At 49.5% G+C, this 13,005-nt stretch overlaps 1 non-coding gene across 1 annotated transcript; it reads right to left on the reverse strand.

Moving 5' to 3' along the window:
- Window positions 1-11,551: 11,551 nt before the first annotated feature.
- LOC144480376 (U2 spliceosomal RNA) lies at window positions 11,552-11,750 on the reverse strand. Its single transcript, XR_013495657.1, has one exon. It is a non-coding gene; the product is annotated as a U2 spliceosomal RNA (small nuclear RNA).
- Between the last annotated feature and the right edge of the window lie 1,255 nt (window positions 11,751-13,005).

The following is a 13,005-nucleotide window of genomic DNA, read 5'->3' on the forward strand; positions in this document are numbered from 1 at the left end:
TTCTCATCCAAATCATTAATATAAATGACAAATAACAGTGGGCCCAGCACTGATCCCTGAGGCACGCAGCTGGTCACAGGCCTCCAGTTTGAAAAACAACCCTCTACAACCACCCTCTGGCTTCTGTCAAGAAGCCAATTTTGTATCCATTTAGATACCTCACCCTGGATCCCGTGAGATTTAACTTTATGCAACAGCCTACCATGTGGTACCTTGTCAAAGGCCTTGCTAAAGTCCATGTAGACAACATCAACTGCACTGCCCTCATCTACCTTCTTGGCTACCCCTTCAAAAAACTCAAAAAGTCATGGAGGGAGTGAATATTTAAGGTGTTGAATGTGGAGCCAATCAAGCGGGGCTGCTTTGTCCTGGATGGTGTCGAGCTTCTTGAGTGTTGTTGGAGTTGCACCCATCCAGGCAAGTGGGGAGTATTCCATCACACTCCTGACTTGTGCCTTGTAGATGGTGGATAGACTTTGGAGGTGAGTTACTCGCCGCAGGATTCCTAGCCTCTGACCTGCTCTTGTAACCACAGTATTTATATGGCTAGTCCATTAAGTTTCTGGTCAATGGCAACCCCCAGGCTGTCGCTAGTGGACTATTCAGCAATGGTAATGCCAATGAATGTCAAAGGGCAATAGTTAGACTCTCTCTTATTGGTGATGGTCATTGCCTGGCATTTGTGTGGCGTGAATGTTACTTGCCACTTGTCAGCCCAAGCCTGGATATTGTCCAGATCTTGTTGCATTTGAACATGGACTGCTTGAGTATCTGAGGAGTCACGAATGGTGCTGAACATTGTGCAATCATCGGCGAACATCCCCACTTCTGACCTTATGGTGGAGGGAAGGTCATTGATGAAGCAGCTGAAGATTGTTGGGCCGAGGACACTACCCTGAGGGACTCCTGCAGAGATGTTCTGGAGCTGAGGTGACTGACCCTCCACAATCTTCCTTATGCCAGGTATGACTCCAACCAGCGGAGAGTATTTAGTGGTGAGTGCAAAAGGAAGGATATTTTGCAACAATACAGAATTCTTATCTGTTTCTGCCGTTTCAGTTTCTACAGAAATAATCTCCAGAAATAATAGGACACTAATGTCTGAGGCCCAATCACCTTCAGCTGCACCTCATAGTTTTCGGAGCACATTCACTATTGCAATGTAGGGAGAAGGGAAACCAATTTGCTCACAGCAAGGTCCCAGAGCCAGCGATGTGTCAATACCAGAAATTATATTGGCTTCTATTTTTATTCATTTGTGGGACATGGACATCGCTGGCTGGGCCAGCATTCATTGCCCATCCCTAGTTACCCCTTGAGAAGGTGGTGGTGAGCTGCCTTCTTGAATCGCTGCAGTCCACGTGCTGTGGGTTGACCCACAATGCCGTTCGAGAGGGAATTCCAGGATTTTGACCCAGCGACTGCGAAGGAACGGCGATATATTTCCAAGCCAGGATGGTGAGTGGCTTGGAGGGGAACTTGCAGGTGGTGGTGTTCCCATGTATCTGCTGCCCTTGTCTTTCTAGATGGAAGTGGTGGTGGGTTTGGAAGGTGCTGTCTAAGGATCTTTGGTGCATTGCTGTAGTGCATCTTGTAGATGGTACACACTGCTGCTACTGAGCGTCGGTGGTGGAGGGAGTGGATGTTTGTAGATGTGGTGCCAATCAAGTGGCTGCTTTGTCCTGGATGGTGTTGAGCTTCTTGAGTGTTGTTGGAGCTGCACCCATCCAGGCAAGTGAGGAGTGTTCCATCACACTCCTGACTTGTGCCTTGTAGATGCTGGACAGGCTTTGGCGAGTCAGGAAGTGAGTTACTCGCCGCAGTGAGTGCTGAGGGATAAATATTGGCCAGGACACTGAGGAGGGATCCCATCGTTCTTTGAACAATGTCATGTGATCTTTTATCTCCTTCTGTGATAGCAGGCGTGGCTTCAGTTCAATGTTTCCCCCCGAAAAATGGCACTTATCAACATGTGCAGCCAAATAGTTGTATTAACGCTGGATAATCCAGCCAGTGGACAAATACCAGTTGGGCAGAGTGCGTATCGGATGGTACAAAATATGAATCAAATTTACCCGGGCATAAAATAAAGAGGAAACAAAATTTCATTAGAACACAGCACTTTAACATGCAATCTCTGTTTCAATATAATAAATGACTGGAGGAATGGACTGGTAGAGTATTACTCTTAGTTTAGACCAAGTGTTCATGATGTAAAGTTCATGTGTGAAATTGGATATTCACAAAGTGTTCCACATGCCCCGGCTCATTAGCCGCAGCGAGTCACTTAAGTAACCTTGATATGAGTCGCAATTATACCCCTCTCTCCTTTGAAATTTGAACTGGGATGGCGGAAAGTGCTAGAAAGGTAGCCTTCCCCATCATGCAAGCTTTGCTCACAACATAAGAAATGTCTGCTGTGTTTCTCAGTCTCTGTGGTAACGTAGGGACAGCTCTTTCCCCACTCCCCACCCACACCTCCTGCGGTGGGCCAGCAAGCAGTCATCATCAGGAGACTGGCTAATCGATTTGCCCAGTCAGGGTTCAAGGAAAGGCCCTTTGATGCCACATTGTCTCCATTAAAGCAGATTGATCAGAACAAACTTTGAAATGGACGAGCGATCGACAAGTTCCCTTCGGGTAACATGAAAAAGTACCGACACCCACCGGGATTCTCCGATCTCGCTCGCCCTGCTACCACTCCCAGCGAGGAAGGAGAATTTAACACTCAGGCAAAACTCTGTTCGCTGCAGCGGGACTGGAGAATCCCGGGTGAGGTCGGAGGGTCTTGGACCAGGGTGGCACAGTGGTTAGCACTGCTGCTTCACGGCGCGAGGGACCCAGGTTCAATTCCCGGCTCGGGTCACTGTCTGTGTGGGGTTTGCACGTTCTCCCAATGTCTGTGTGGGTTTCCTCCGGGTGCTCCCACAGTCCAAAGATGTGCAGGTTTGGTGGATTGGCTGTGCTAAATTGTCCCTTAGTGTCAGAGGGAATAGGAACATAAATCATAGAAATCATAGAAACCCTACAGTGCAGAAGGAGGCCATTCGGCCCATCGAGTCTGCACCGACCACAATCCCACCCAGGCCCTACCCCCACATATTTACCCACTAATCTCTCTAACCTACGCATCCCAGGACTCTAAGGGGCAATTTTTAACCTGGCCAATCAACCTAACCCGCACATCTTTGGACTGTGGGAGGAAACCGGAGCACCCGGAGGAAACCCACGCAGACACGAGGAGAATGTGCAAACTCCACACAGACAATGACCCGAGCCAGGAATCGAACCCGGGACCCTGGAGCTGTGAAGCAGCAGTGCTAACCACTGTGCTACCGTGCCGCATGTAAATATGTGGGGTTATGGGGATAGGACCTGGGTGGGATTGTGGTTGGTGCAGGCTCGATGGACCGATTGGCCCCCTTCTGCACTGTAGGGATTCTATGATGCTAATCCCGGCTGCGGGCAAGGTTGGAAAATCTGGAAAAGACTCAGCAGGTCTGGCAGTATCTGCGGTAGCCATGATGTGGAGATGCCGGCGTTGGACTGGGGTGAGAAGTCTCACAACACCAGGTTAAAGTCCAGCAGGTCATGATCCTGTTGGACTCTAACCTGGTTTTGTGAAACTTCTTACAGTATCTGTGGAGGGAGAGAGAAAAAGAACTAATGTTTTGAGTCCTTCAGAGTTGCTCCAAAGAAGAGTCATATTGGACTCAAAATGTTAACTCTGTTTCTCTCTCCACAGCCCTATCAGACCAGCTGAAGTTTTCCATCAGTTTCTGTTTTTATTTCAGATTTCCAGCATTTTATTTTTATTTCCAAATGCTTTGGAACAAGGTGGATTCCCCACGATCTCCCTGTTGATGCAATAGATTCATCTTTTAACTATTTAGGCACTGTGACACACACATGTTCAAACGGGATCCAAACCACAGTGGCAACTTCAAGCATCTCATTAACAGTTTAAAATACACACACAATTTAACTGTGTTTACGCTTTAAATGGGAACACAGGAGTTGGAAACCACTCCATCAGTATCACTGATTCCTTGCAGTACAGAAGGAGCCCATTCGGCCCATCGAGTCTGCACCGACTCTCGAAGAAACCCGTCCAGGTCCACCCCCTCCACTTAATCCCCATAACATAGTCCATTTAGCATGGCCAATGCACCTAACCCGCATATCTTTGGACAATAAGGGACAATTTAGTATGGTCAATCCACCTCACCTGCACGTCTTTGGACACTAAGGGACAAATTTAGCATGGCCAATGCACCAAACCTGCACATCTTTGAACAATAAGGGACAATTTAGTATGGTCAATCCACCTCACCTGCACGTCTTTGGACACTAAGGGACAAATTTAGCATGGCCAATGCACCAAACCTGCACATCTTTGGACACTAAGGGACAATTTAGTATGGCCAATCCAACTAACCTGCACATCTTTGGATATTAAGGGACAATTTAGCATGGCCAATCCTCCTAACCTGCACACCTTTGGACACTAAGGGACAAATTAGCATGGCCAATCCACCTAACTTGCACATCTTTGGACACTAAGGGACAATTTAGCATGGCCAATGCACCTCACCTGCACATCTTTGGACAATAAGGGACAATTTAGCATGGCCAATCCTCCTAACCTGCACATCTTTGGACACTAAGGGACAATTTAGTATGGCCAATGCACCTCACCTGCACATCTTTGGACAATAAGGGACAATTTAGCATGGCCAATCCTCCTAACCTGCACATCTTTGGACACTAAGGGACAATTTAGTATGGCCAATCCAACTAACCTGCACATCTTTGGACACTAAGGGACAATTTAGCATGGCCAATCCACCTAACCTGCACATCTTTGGACACTAAGGGACAATTTAGCATGGCCAATCCACCTAACCTGCACATCTTTGGACACTAAGGGCCTGATTCTCCCCAAAAAATTCTAAGTGCTGAATTGGTGGGAAAACTGGTGTAAATCACAATTATTTCTGGGGAGTTCAGACTCGAATCTCCGCACTTTGTGTACCGCAGAGGTCACAATTGTGAATATCATTAAAAGCTCGCCGGGGCGTGGGGCCGGGGGGGGGGGGGGGGGGGGGCTATTCACACTGGAGTCTGACAGTTCTGGAACTCTGCGCATGCAGAGTGGCCCCGATCTGTCAGTCTCCCCGTTTGCTGGCCAGCCCGGCACCCCCACAGTGCTGCCCCTCCAGCACCCCCCCATGGCCCGATCGTAACCCCTACAACAATGGCCAGGCCAGCCCTGACCTGCTCCCCCCCACCCCCCAACCCTGTCCTGGAGCGCCCTGATCACCAGCACTCCCCATCCGCCCCACCCCCTGCAGCTGTGATGATATCCCTCCGATAGCAGCCCCCCCGGCAAGCAGATTCCCCCGGCAGGCAGACCTCCCCCCCCCCCGCCCCCCCCCGCCGGGAGGCAGACCACCCCCCCCCCCCCCCCCCCCCCCTGCCCCCAGCCCACCCTGTCACTGGCCTCCCTCCACCCCTGGCTGATCACCATGCAGAGTGGCAATGGGACCTCCCCACCCCCACTGATCAGCCCTATGCACTGCCTCCTCGGTCCCAACCCTAAGCCCCGCCCTTAGCACTGCCTGATGCCCGGTGGGAAGTGCCAAGATGACCCCTGGGCATGGGCACTTTGCTTCTTGGGTAGTTGCAGGGACACAGGGTGCCCATGCCCAGGGGACACTACCCCCCCTGTCGCCCGATCCCTGGGGGGGGCCCTGATTGCCACCCCCTTCATTCTGGCAGGGTCTTCCGCTAGTTCCACAAATGTGGGGAGCTACTCTAAACCCCGCCGGAGTGAAGTACTCCTGGCGGGGTGGGAGATGTTATCGGGCCTGGAGAATTCCGTGCCAGGCCCGATAATGACATTTGAAACAGATAAAAAACAGATTAAAATCACTTACCTCTCTTTCAGCCGGTTTCTAGTGTGGTCCTGACTGTGCCTGCTCTCCAGCTGTGGGAAACGCGCATGCATCGCGCACGCATGCACGAATCCTGCAAAATGGCCGACACACGCATCTCCCAACCCAACGCGCCAAAAAACGTGCACGGAGGAATGGGAGAATCGGGACACTAAGGGGCAATTTAGCATGGCCAATCCACCCAACCTCCATATCTTTGGATTGAAGCAACTTTGAAGCAACTCTGCTGGTCTCCAACGACCAGACCTGCATCCCTGGGGCGGGAGTCCTCTCCCCTCCCAGCTCCCCAACCCCTCTGACTCGGAGAGCTGCCACCTCCTGTAGGCCCCAATCGCTCCCCCTACTGCTCCCTGCTACAATCGCCCCGCACTCCTACAAATCGACTCCCACAATCACTAACACTGCTCTTTTAAATTTACTCGTAGGTCTCGAGATCCTCCGACCCCTGAAGGAAGACCTTGACCTGGCAGTGACCCAGCGGACCCCAACACACGGACCCGGCCATTGGCTCATCCGCGACTGCGACTCCAGACACGTCATCCACTTACTGGCCCTCGACCCATCCACGCCAGAGAGTGGTCTGGACGTCTACCGACCGGTGAAGCCAAACCACAGCCCGACAGCGGCCCAGAAAACCCGACCGCGCAGACCCATCTACCGACGCAGGAACCGCAAGCAAGGCAACCAATCCTTCATCCGCACACCGATCAGAGCGAAGAACCTCATTGAACACAATTACACCCTTAACACCGCAAACCACTCTCACCATCTCCCAGGCTCGAAAAGAAGCAGTCACTTCAGGGAAGCGTGGAAAACATGCAGGCCTGCAGATGAGTGTGAAACAACACAGCGTACTCCTTGCAAGTGACCAGTCTCTGGAAAACAAGCGAAATGAACTTAAAGCCAGACTCACTTTCCAAAGAGAACTGAGGGACTGCTGTGTGCTCTGTTTCACGGAGACGTGTCTCACTCCTGCTTCACCGGACTGTGCCCTACAGCCAGAGGGCTTCTCAATCCATCGAATGGACCATACAGCGGCCTCAGGCAAGGTCGGGGAGGTGGGGTCTGCTTCCTAATCAACACCTCTTGGTGCCTCGACGGAGCAACACTGGTGAGTTTCTGCTCCCCAGACCTAGAATACCTGATGTTAAAATGCTGCCCCACTACCTTCCGTGGGAGTTCACGTCTGTTACCCTATCGGCAGTTTACATCCCACCCCATGTGGACGCGAAGATCGCGCTGGACAAAATATACACCACTACGAATAGCCTTGAGACGAAGCATCCCGAGGCCTTGTTCATTGTGGTCGGGGACTTCAATCAGGCCAAGCTCAAGAGCGTCATACCAAGTTACCACCAACATGTCTCCTGTCCCACCAGTGATCCAAACATCCTAGACCACTGCTACACAAATATCAAACATGCCGACCGCTCTATCGTCCGCTTTGGCAAATCAGACCACAAGGCTGTGTTCCTGCTCCCGGCTTACAAGCAAAAACTGAACAGGAGAATCCACGAAAGAGAGTCGTGCAATGTTGGTCTGAGGAATCGGATGATCTCCTACGGGACTGTTTAGAGTCAGTGGACTGGTCAGTATTTAAAAACTCTGTGACCAGCCTGAATGAGTACGCCACTACAGTAACTGACTTTAATAGTAAGTATGTAGAAGACTGTGTGCCAAAGAAGCAAATCTGTGTGTTTCCCAACCGGAAACCATGGATGAACAGGGATATCCACTGCTTGCTGAAGTCCAGGTCTGAGGTGTTCAAGTCAGGCGATACTGACCTATACAAGAAAGCCAGATATGATCTAAGGAGATCCATCAAAGATGCCAAAAGACAGTACCGGACCAAGCTAGAGTCCCAGGCTAGCCACACCGACCCCCGCCGACTACGGCAAGGTCTGCAAGACATAACAGGCTACAAGACGAAGGCGTGTAAAATCGCCGGCTCCAACGCACCCCTCCCTGATGCACTCAACGCGTTCTATGCCCGTTTTGAACAAGAGGTCAGCGAGAGCATGCCCTCCACCCTGGAAGCCCTGGATGAACCTGTACCTGGGGTCACCATTGCAGATGTCAGAGCAGCTTTCTCGAAGGTCAACCCACGAAAAGTGACTGGCCCGGATGGGGTACCCGGACGAGCACTCAGATCCTGCGCGGATCAGCTGGCGGGGGTATTCACAGACATCTTCAACCTCTCTTTACAACAATCTGAGGTCACTATCTGCTTCAAGAAGACGACCATCATCCCGGTACCTAAGAAAAGTCAGGCAGCGTGCCTTAATGACTATCGGCCGGTGGCTCTGATATCCATCATTATGAAGTGATTCAAAAGGTTAGTCATGGCACGAATCAATTCCAGCCTCCCGGACTGCCTGGATCCACTACAGCTTGCCTACCGCCGCAACAGGTCCACAGCAGACGCCATCTCCCTGGCCCTGCACTCAACCCTGGAACACCTAGATAACAAGGACACCTATGTCAGTCTCTTATTTATTGACTACAGCTCAGCCTTCAACAACATTATTCCTCCGAAACTCACCTCCAAACTCCATGGACTGGGGCTCGGCTCTTCCCTCTGTGACTGGATCCCGAACTTTCTAACCCACAGACCACAATCAGTAAGGATAGGCAACAACACCTCCTCCATGATCATCCTCAACACCAGTGCCCCACAAGGCTGTGTTCTCAGCCCCCGACTATACTCCTTATACACCTATGACTGTGTGGCCAAATTCTCCTCCAATTCGATTTTCAAGTTTGCTGATGACACCACCGTAGTGGGTCAGATCTCAAACAATGACGAGACAGAGTACAGGAATGAGATAGAGAATCTGGTTAACTGGTGCGGCAACAATAATCTCTCCCTCAGTGTCAACAAAGCAAAGGAGCTAGTCATCGACTTCAGGAAGCATAGTAGAGAACATGCCCCTGTCTACATCAATGGGGATAAAGGAGAAATGGTCAAAAGCTTCAGGTTTTTAGGTGTCCAGATCACCAACAACCTGTCCTGGTCCCCCCATGCCGACACTATAGTTAAGAAAGCCCACCAACGCCTCTACTTTCTCAGAAGACTAAGGAAATTTGGCATGTCAGCTACGACTCTCACCAACTTTTACAGATGCACCATAGAAAGCATTCTTTCTGGTTGTATCACAGCTTGGTATGGTTCCTGCTCTGTCCAAGACCACAAGAAACTACAAAGGGCCCTAAATGAAGCCCAGTCCATCACTCAAACAAGACTCCCATCCACTGACTCTGTCTACACTTCCCGCTGCCTCGGAAAAGCAGCCAGCATAATTAAGGACCCCACACACCCCGGACATTCTCTCTTCCACTTTCTTCCATCGGGAAAAAGATTAAAAAGTCTGAGGTCACATCCCAACCAACTCAAGTACAGCTTCTTCCCTGCTGCCATCAGACTTTTGAATGGACCGACCTCACATTAAGTTGAGCTTTCTCTACACCCCAGCTATGGCTGTAACACTACATTCTGCACTCTCTCCTTTCCTTCTCTATGAACGGTATGCTTTGTCTGTACAGTGTGCAAGAAACAATATGTTTCACTGTCTGCTAATACATGTGGCAATAATAAATCAAATCAAATCAAATCAAACAATCGTATCAGCCATGGTCTGATGGATTGATAGAGCTTGCCCGAGGGGCTGAGTGGCCAGAATTCTTATAATTGTTGTTGTAAACATCTGTTTCCTGTCCTCTTAATATAATTAAGTTGAACAATTAACGGTTAGAATATCGTATCACTGAATTGCTTGTGCATTTTAACCACACATCCATACTGCTCCTGTCAGAACACAAACCTCATTAAACTATGCTGAAACCCTTTCTGTACATGGCTCTCCGTGAAGCTGGCCCGCTGTGTGTGCGTGTGATGACTTCTTCAAAATCTGTGAGTAACTTTGCCGAAACATCAGGAATTCCCAACTCCAACATCTATCATCGCAAAAAAAAAATCTTCCCGCCTCCAACGACCCACAGATAGCCCGGATGTTGGTCAACAGAAATGTTCGGAGGAAGCTAAAACGAAGATTCTAGAACATAGAACAGTACAGCACAGAACAGGCCCTTCAGCCCACGATGTTGTGCCGAGCTTTGTCAGAAACCCAAGTCAAGCTATTTCCTCCCTATCATCCTGAAGTACTCCATGTGCCTATCCAATAGCTTCTTAAATGTTCCTAAAGTTTCTGACTCCACTATCCCTACTTGATTCTAGTTCTTCAAAAATGCCTGAAGTTACCTTGTTGGCAGCATTGCCCCGGGAGATTGCTGGTGACTTCTGGGAATGGTGGGAGGATTGGCAACTTAACTCCAAAAGCCAACACTCATTCCCTGCAGGAAGAGGACATGAGACAGCATAATGTGAGTGAGGGAAATCTCCGACAGGCATTCTTTTTGTTATTTCTTCATGTTACGGGATGTGGGTGTCACTGGCTGGGCCAACATTCATTGCCCGTATCTAACTGCCCTCAAAATCAGAGGGCACTTGAGAGCCAACCACATTGCTGTGGCTCTGGAGTCACGTGTAGGCCAGACCGGGTAAGGACAGCAGATTTCCTTCCCTAAAGGACATTAGTGAACCAGATGAATCTTTCCAACAATGGTTTCATGGTCATCAGTAGATTCTTAATTCCAGATATTTTTTATTGGATTCAAATTCCACCATCTGCCATGGCAGGATTTGAACATTAGCTTCTGGGTTAGGGAAGGTGATAGCCTAGTGGTATTATCGCTAGTCTATTCATAGAAATCATAGAAACCCTACAGTGCAGAAGGAGGCCATTCGGCCCATCGAGTCTGCACCGACCACAATCCCACCCAGGCCCTACCCCCACATATTTACCCGCTAATCCCTCTAACCTACACATCTCAGGAGTCTAAGGGGCAATTTTTAACCTGGCCAATCAACCTAACCCGCACATCTTTGGACTGTGGGAGGAAACCGGAGCACCCGGAGGAAACCCACGCAGACACGAGGAGAATGTGCAAACTCCACACAGGCAGTGACCCGAGCCGGGAATCGAACCCGGGACCCTGGAGCTGTGAAGCAGCAGTGCTAACCACTGTGCTACCGTGCCACCCTATATTAATCCAGAAACTTAGCTAATGTTCTGGGGACCCGAGTTCAAATCCCGCCACGGCAGATGGTGGAATTTGAATTCAATTTTTAAAAATCTGGAATTAAGAATCTACTGATGACCATGAAACCATTGTCGATTGTCAGAAAAACTCATCTGGTTCACCAATGTCCTCGAGGGAAGGAAATCTGCCGTCCTTACCCAGTCTGGCCTACATGTAACTCCAGAGCCAGAGGAATGTGGTTGAATCTCAACTGCCCTCCAAGGGTAACTCGGGATGGGCAATTAATGCTGGCCAGACAATAACGCCCATGTCCCACAAATGAATTTTAAAATGTCGAGCGATGATGCCACTAGGCCATCGCCTCTTTATGTTAAGCGTTTTTTTTTGTATTTTTATTCCAATTCAATCAAATCAAGTCCAATTCAGAGTCTCAACAAGTTGAGACATTCCCGATCCAAGCTAACAAGGCAGGGCTCTCACCTCCTGTCTTGGGCTTGATCTACATGATCCAAGCTGATTGGAGTAGGAGTAGCTCCTCCTCCAAGGCTTGATCTCATTTGCATCTTAGCCAAAAGGCCGAGATGCCGCTTTTAAAAATTGCTTGACATGAAGCTAAAATGTAACCTAATGACTTCAACCAAGCACAGCATGGCGACACTACACTTGATCTTAGCCAAAAGGCCGAGAAGCGTTCAGCAACAGACTCCTGTGAACTTGTTCAGTAACATCCTTCCACAGTTTCTGAAAAATAGTAAAAGATGTTTCGACCTATCAAGTCAGGATCTGGATTAACATCAGCTGGGATCGTAACACCATATCCTTAGCCTGCTGGGAATTGTAGTTGGCTATCTCTGGCTTCCCAATGGGAGAGGTAGATGTGGTCTGATTGCAGGTTGATCAATGTTGGGAAATAATAACAGTCTTTGAGAAAACAATGGGCAGAATGGCCAAGAAGGAGGGATAGCCCTGAAACACAAAGAGACTTGGGAGTCATTGTTCAAGATTCTCCGAAGGTTAACATGCAGGTTCACGGGTGGCACGGTAGCACAGTGGTTAGCACTGCTGCTTCACAGCTCCAGGGTCCCGGGTTCGATTCCCGGCTCGGGTCACTGTCTGTGTGGAGTTTGCACATTCTCCTCGTGTCTGCGTGGGTTTCCTCCGGGTGCTCTGGTTTCCTCCCACAGTCCAAAGATGTGCGGGTTAGGTTGATTGGCCAGGTTAAAAAAATTGCCCCTTAGAGTCCTGAGATGCGTACATTAGCGGGTAAATATGTGGGGGTAGGGCCTGGGTGGGATTGTGGTCGGTGCAAACTCGATGGGCCGAATGGCCTCCTTCTGCATGATTTCTATGATTTCAGTCGGCAGTTAGGAAGGCAAATGCATTGTTCGCATTCATATCGAGAGGGCTAGAATACAAGAGCAGGGATGTACTTCTGAGGCTGTATAAGGTTCTGGTCAGACCCCATCTGGAGTATTGTGAGCAGTTTTGGGCCCCATATCTAAGGAAGGATGTGCTGGCCTTGGAAAGGGTCCAGAGGAGGTTCACAGGAATGATCCTTGGAATGAAGAGCTTGTCGTATGAGGAACGGTTGAGGACTCTGGGCTTGTACTCGTTGGAGTTTAGAAGAATGAGGGGGGATCTTATTGAAACTTACAGCATACTGCGAGGACTGGATAGAGTGGACGTGGAAAGGGTGTTTCCACTAGTAGGAAAAACTAGAACCAGAGGGGGCACAACGTCAGGCTAAAAGGACAATCCTCTAAAACAGAGATGAGGAGGAATTTCTTCAGTCAGTGCGTGGTGATTCTGTGAAACTCTTTGCCACAGAGGTCTGTGGAGGCCAGGTCATTGAGTGTCTTTAAGACAGAGATAGATAGGTTCTTGATTAATAAGGGGATCAGGGGTTATGGGGAAAAGGCAGGAGAATGGGGATGAGAAAAATATCAGC

This window comes from Mustelus asterias, chromosome 28, assembly GCF_964213995.1.
Source record: "Mustelus asterias chromosome 28, sMusAst1.hap1.1, whole genome shotgun sequence".
In the NCBI taxonomy this organism is placed as follows: Eukaryota; Metazoa; Chordata; class Chondrichthyes; order Carcharhiniformes; family Triakidae; genus Mustelus; species Mustelus asterias.